The following is a 7,500-nucleotide window of genomic DNA, read 5'->3' as shown; positions in this document are numbered from 1 at the left end:
GAGCAATGCTGTCTGCTTAGTGATTCCCACTCGAGTAATGCTGTCAGCTTAATGATTCCCACTCGAGTAATGCTGTCAGCTTAATGATTCCCACTCGAGTAATGCTGCCAGTTTAGTGATTCCCACTCGAGTAATGCTGTCAGCTTAGTGATTCCCACTCGAGTAATGCTGTCTGCTTAATGATTCCCATTCGAGTAATGCTGCCAGTTTAGTGATTCCCACTCGAGTAATGCTGTCTGCTTAGTGATTCCCACTCGAGTAATGCTATCTGCTTAATGATTCCCACTCAGGTAATGCTGTCAATTTAATGATTCCCACTCGAGTAATGCTGTCTGCTTAATGATTCCCACTCAGGTAATGCTGTCAATTTAATGATTCCCACTCGAGTAATGCTGTCAGCTTAATGATTCCCACTCGAGTAATGCTGCCAGTTTAGTGATTCCCACTCGAGTAATGCTGCCAGTTTAGTGATTCCCACTCGAGTAATGCTGTCTGCTTAGTGATTCCCACTCGAGTAATGCTATCTGCTTAATGATTCCCACTCAGGTAATGCTGTCAATTTAATGATTCCCACTCGAGTAATGCTGTCTGCTTAATGATTCCCACTCAGGTAATGCTGTCAATTTAATGATTCCCACTCGAGTAATGCTGTCAGCTTAATGATTCCCACTCGAGTAATGCTGCCAGTTTAGTGATTCCCACTCGAGTAATGCTGCCAGTTTAGTGATTCCCACTCGAGTAATGCTGTCAGCTTAGTGATTCCCTTCTACAGCCCTCTCTTTGCCCCCTCTAATACGGTTTTCACCCTCTCTCTCCCTCTCAGTAATCTGTTCATACATCCATTACTTTCGTTCCTTATATAACACCCTAGTTTAATTCATCACTCCACTTTTTAACACACCACCACAAGAGCTCTCTAACACTCCACTAACTATGTTTATCACTATTATTCTAACTAACATTTATCCACCTTTATCTTTCTTCCTTACTTAGTTATCATCCATTTTTTTTCTCATATTATTGATTTTTTTTAAGGTCATTCACAAATGCTGGGTCGTATTTTCTTTCAGTCGTTCACCACCGCATCATCTGCAAACACCAAAACCCGGATCATTATTCACTTAACCTTTCAAATTCCTTTATTACTCCACTTTTAATAATGATCTTGTTAAAACTACAGTTATTTAAATAATTAATAACCTAATATGACCTCTATAAGTCTAAAGGGGTCATCTGAAATGGCAATGTGTAGAGTTAACATTATCAATAACAACAATAGTAATATAAATGACTCTTTCAAATAACATCACAAACCAGTTTCTCGGTAAATTTCCACCATTTTTGGGTATAGTGAAATAAGCTTACCAATTTCATTATACTCACCATTAACTTCATTATATTTATTAACGGTGACGGGGAATTATTTTTTATGATAATGAATCACTTTAATTTAGTTCCATATAAATGTTTAAAGAGTTATAAATCCACATTAAATACCAGGTGGTCCCTTGATAGTTACTCTGCCTCCCATTAGTGATGTTTATTATTTATAAACACCGAAAACTGGGTCACTGTGGTGTGGTGGTGGACACGGGGTCACTGTGGTGTGGTGGTGGACACGGGGTCACTGTGGTGTGGTGGTGGACACGGGGTCACGAGTAGACCTTCAAGACAAGACATAAACAATCATCTCCCAAAGTGTACACACAACACTTTGCTTCATCATCATCATCATCATCATCATCATCATCATCATCATCATCATCATCATCAGCAGCAACACGTCACCTGCCTCACCTGTAATTACCTAATGAGGACAATACAAACAAACAAACACTTCCTCTATCATACGGCCTCCACCATGAAAAACTTTTGAAGGTATATATCAAAATTTTTCTTCTTCTTCTTCTTCATGATCCAGAAAACTCTCAAGCCATCACATTGCAGCACGAGAAGGTGGATCAATAGAGCTTCAGTCTGCTTCAATACTTCAGTTCGTCTTAAAGAAATATCCTTCCTTCAGTTAAAAAAGAAGACAAATAAGCTAACATACTGAGCCTGACCTAACTAATTATATAAAAAAACCTACCGCCGTATTCGCTGTTCACCTGGTAATTAGATGTTAGCTCCCAGGTGAGAGACAGGTAAAGAGACGACTTTTTACTTTGGCTTCAACTCAAACACAGACGTCGAGTAGTAGTAGTAGTGTGTGTGTGTGTGTGTGTGTGTGTGTGTGTGTGTGTGTGTGGCACTGATACATGGCTTTAAAGGGAAGTCGTAATCCCCCCACACACACTGCCAGAGAAACAGATAAAGACAGAAAACAGACAGAAAGACAGATGATTAGAAGAGAGAGAGAGCTGATGAAAGAAATAACGAAGGGTGGGAGAGGAAGTGAGATGATGATGACAGGATACAATAAGGAGAGAAGATTGATTGAAGAGGAAATGGTGATAGGAAGAGGAGACAGTGAAGGAGAAAGAGGAGGCTGAAGGTGACAGGAGGAGGAGCTGAAAGTTGACAGGAGGAGGCTGAAGGTGACAGGAGGAGGAGCTGAAGGTGACAGGAGGAGGAGCTGGTGACAGGAGGAGGAGCTGAAGGTGACAGGAGGAGGAGCTGAAAGTTGACAGGAGGAGGCTGAAGGTGACAGGAGGAGGAGCTGAAGGGGACAGGAGGAGGAGCTGAGGTGACAGGAGGAGGACTGAAGGTGACAGGAGGAGCTGAAGGTGACAGGAGGAGGAGCTGAAAGTTGACAGGAGGAGGAGCTGAAAGTTGACAGGAGGAGAAGGTGACAGGAGGAGGAGGAGAAGGAGATGAAGGTGACAGGAGGAGGAGGAGAAGGTGACAAGAGGAGGAGGAGGAAGGTGACAGAAAGCAGTGAAGCGGAACTGGTGTAAGACGGAAAAGTTAACAACAGTAACCCAACCCAACCAAGTCCGACCTGACCCGACCAAAACCCAACCAAGTCCGACCCGACCCGACCACAACCCAACCAAGTCCGACCCGACCCGACCACAACCCAACCAAGTCCGACCCGACCACAACCCAACCAAGTCCGACCCGATCCGACCACAACCCAACCAAGTCCGACCCGACCCGACCACAACCCAACCAAGTCCGACCCGACCCGACCACAACCCAACCAAGTCCGACCCGACCAAGTTAATCAGAACCAATCAAAAGAACCCAAAGTTATAACTGTGAGATCACACACCTCTCCCCACCCTCCTCCCTCCCCCCGCGCGCTAAGAGACACGCACGCCTGTGAGGTGGTGGGAAAGGAAGAGGGGGAAGCGGTGGGGAAAGGGGAGGGATGGTGTTGAGGGGAGGTGGGGGCTGGGGGAAGGGGTAGGGAGAGGGGAGGGGGCTGGGGGAAGGGGTAGGGAGAGGAGGTGGGTAGGAAGGATTACGTAGGACCCAGCATCCAGCATAAATAATGTACTCTCAAGGGTATGCTGAGGATGGCATAATCATGAAAAAGATGTGTGTCTGTGTGTGTGTGTGGTGTGTGTGTGTGTGTGTGTCTGTGTGTGTGTGTGTGTGTGTGTGTCTGTCTGTCTGTGTGTGTGTGTGTGTGTGTGTGTGTGTGTGTGTGTGTGTGTGTGTGTGTGTGTGTGTGTGTGTGTGTGTGTGTGGGTGTGTGTGTGTGTGTGTGTGTGTGTGTGTGTGTGTGTGTGTGTGTGTGTGTGTGTGTGTGTGTGTGTGTGTGTGTGTGTGTGTGGTTCTGTGTGTGTGTGTGTGTGTGTGTGTGTGTGTGTGTGTGTGTGTGTGTGTGTGTGTGTGTGTGTGTGTGTGTGTGTGTGTGTGTGTGTGTGTGTGTGTGTGTGTGCCTCAACCTCTGCCTCGACCTGATTTAAGGAAGGTGATCTCGGGATCAACTGTGTACAGAAGTTATGTCTCCGCCTCATGGGTCCTTCCTTCCTTCCCCCACCCTTCCTTCCTTTCCTTCCTTTCCTTCCTTCCTTCCCCTCCTTCCCCTTCCTTCCTTCCTTCCTTCCTTCCTTCCTTCCCCACTCTTCCTTCCTTCCTTCCTTCCTTCCTTCCTTCCTGCATCTTAACTCACACAGCACTCCGTCTTCAACGTTGCTATGTCTTACCAGGTTGATACTGACTGCTACACTGTATACTGACTCGCTAAACTGTATACTGACTCGCTACACTGTATACTGACTCGCCACCGCATACCACCGCTAAACTGTATACTGACTCGCTACACTGTATACCGACTCAACACTGCATACTGACCGCTAAACTGTATATTGACTCGCTTAACTGTACACTGATTCGCACACTGTACTGACTCGCTACACTGTATACTGACTCGCTACACTGTATGACGACCTCGCTACACTGTAGACTGACTACATCAGTGCATTGACTCACAGTGTATACTGACTCACTACACTGTATACTGACTCGCTACACTGTATACTGACTCACTACACTGTACACTAACTCACTACTATATATATACTGAGATGCTATTATGAATACTGACTCACTACACTATACTGACTCGCTACACTGTATATCGACTCACTACACTGTGTAGATATTGTTCTCGCCTTTCAGTATCTCAACACCGTAAACATTCAAAATTTTATCATTATCTCTCATTCTCTCCCGTTTTATCACCTCTTTCTTCTTCTCTCACCTTATTCCCCTATTCGTTATCCCCTGTTTTATCCTTCTCTCTATCCTATACACACTCGTTATCCATTTATCCCTCCACCTGCGTCATTCTCTCGTCATCCTCATCCGCTGTTAATCTTCTGTTGTTTTCTCAAGCCTAAGGAATCGCTGATGCTTGTATGTGTGTAAGTTTATGTTCTGGCGACTTAATGTGTGTGTGTGTGTGTGTGTGTGTGTGTGTGTGTGTGTGTGTGTGTGTGTGTGTGTTTTATGTGAGTGTGTATGCATTTGTGTTCCTGTGAGTCTAAGTACGTGTGTGTGTGTGTGTGTGTCTGTGAGTCTGTGTATATATTTAAGTGTATGTTTATTTTAAGCGTACGTACACACACACACACGCAAATGACCTTTCCATACACACACACACATACACGCAAATGACCTCTCCATACACACACATAAATAAAAATTGAAACTTGGACTATAAATGCACGAAAAGTTTCATTACACGTGAACCTTGACCCCTGGATCACCAACACAAAACATAAATTCTAAACGTGTCAACAGATGTCATTTTCTCACTAGGGGGCGGGGAGGAGTGGAGAGGTAAGGAGGGATGAGGAGGAGAGGCCAGTGAAAAATTTCCACTTTACACTTTGGTCTGTAACAGTAGAAATGAACACAAAATTACAAATCAAATTAACACAGGTATCTTAAGTTAATATAATCAGGTGTTATTAACGATCACGATTAACATTTTTTAACAAGATGGACCAGTGGGCTCAAGAAACACTCATTAATTTGTACTAATTGATCTTTAATTTAAATGGAAGCTTAATCCAGAAATTGAGAAGGTATTTGGACCGTGTTGATCAAAGGATTTAATGTGTGAAGGAAGACGAATCAGAAATGAGAGTATGACGTGTGGCTGTCGCTGTTGACTAGAGAAGAGGGATTACCTGTAGTGTACACATTAAGACTTCTTTTATGAAGCTAGATGGGGTTAGTAGTGCTCAAGGGACGGCTGGTATCAGGGGTAATAATATAATAATGGTTGCCCCTCGCTTGACCGGCCCTAGGGCCACCTAGGAGTGAATTTGTTTAAGGTGTAGAAGCTGTCGCCAACACAACAACCATACCCTAAGTTAACGAGTTGCATGACCTAGTGTCAAAGAATAGTCCGAGACCGGACAACTCAACTGCACTGGTTAACCATTAACCGGAACACGATCCGCAAATCGATTAACATCCAAGTTCCCAATTACTGCTGGGTAGACAGAGGCAAACGGCGTAAAGAAACTTGCCCATAGTTTCACCCTTCCCGGATCGAACCTGCTAGTTGTTTACGAGGCGAGGATGCTGACCATTACAAGGGTAGTATTCAAGGGACAGCTGGCGTCATTACTGTTGTCTCTGTATCTATCATTAACAACACTACCTCATTTGATGTTCCCTTCTGTTTCGTTTTAAATATGGATGTTTCTCAAATTAAGTTTACCATGTTGTTGTTGTTGTTATTATTATTATTGATGTCATTATTCTTATTATTAACAATCCTCGAATTATCACCAATAAAGACAAAACACAGGAGGTAATTAGTCACATCCTCGGAGCGAGTTAATGATCACGTCTCGTCACCAGATGGTATTAAGAGCCCTACCAGAACCGCCTCTCTCCTTCCCTCCCTCGGCAGTAGGTGGGAGGGTTAGGTTAGGTTAGGAACTGCATAATGAGTATCGGGTAATGGGAGAGAAGGACGTAATGCATTCCTTATGTTTTCCAAGACACTAAAATTACCATCAATTACTAAGACACCCCATGAAGGATTGATTGATATTTTTTACTAATACACTAATGAGGGCTTGCAACACCTCCTTATGTTCTTTCTTCTTCCTTGACTTTTCCTTCTTCTACTGTTCTTCTCCTTCTCCTCTTCTTCCTCCTCTCCTTATCCCTCCTCCTCCCTACTTTATTCACCTCCTACTCCGTCCAACTCATCCTCCTCAGTCCACCTTCTCCTTATCCTCCCCACCTCCTCCTTTCTTCTTTTTCTTCATCCTCCTCCTTTCCTCCTCTCTCACCTCCTCTCCTCAATCCACCTTCTCCTCATCCTCCCCCACTTCCTCCTCCTCCTCTTTCTTCTCTTCTTCGTCCTCCTCCTCCGTCCCACCACACGTCGACTCCCCCACATCACCTTTAACCTGCAAGAGTTGGACGCTAGCCATAATTTCCACATGTCAGGAATATTTCTCAGGAACAACGTCCATAGCAGCCCCCATCCGCCTCGCTCACGCCCATTTAGCACATATGAGGGGCGTTGACGTGAATTTCCATAGAGATAACACACCTATGGCCATCACCACCCACCCACCCACCTACAACCTCCATACAACTCCCTCATAACCGCCTCCATACCATTACTATAACCACCACCATAACCATTCACAACCTCCACACTTTACTCATCATCGTCATTATCGTCATCACTACCATCATCACTAACCACAGCCTCTCGAAGTCAACCATAACCATCACCACCTTCAACACCACAATCACCATATACACTCACTATCTCCCCACCTCACCACAACCACCACAACAACCACCATTCTCCACCACCACCCACACAACTTCCACCCCACCCCAACCAACACCACACCTAACACCACCACCACCACAACAACAACCTCCCTCCACCACCACACAACAACCAACCACCACCACCACCACAGCAACCCTCCCTCCACTCACCACAACAACCACCCTCCACTCACCACAACAACCAACCCCCACTCACCACAACAACCACCCTCCACCCACCACAACAACCACCCCCACCACCACAACAACCTCCATTCACCACAACAACCA

This window comes from Homarus americanus, unplaced genomic scaffold (assembly GCF_018991925.1).
Source record: "Homarus americanus isolate GMGI-L3 unplaced genomic scaffold, GMGI_Hamer_2.0 scaffold46197, whole genome shotgun sequence".
NCBI lineage: Eukaryota > Metazoa > Arthropoda > Malacostraca > Decapoda > Nephropidae > Homarus > Homarus americanus.
Note: the sequence above shows the minus strand (reverse complement) of the source record.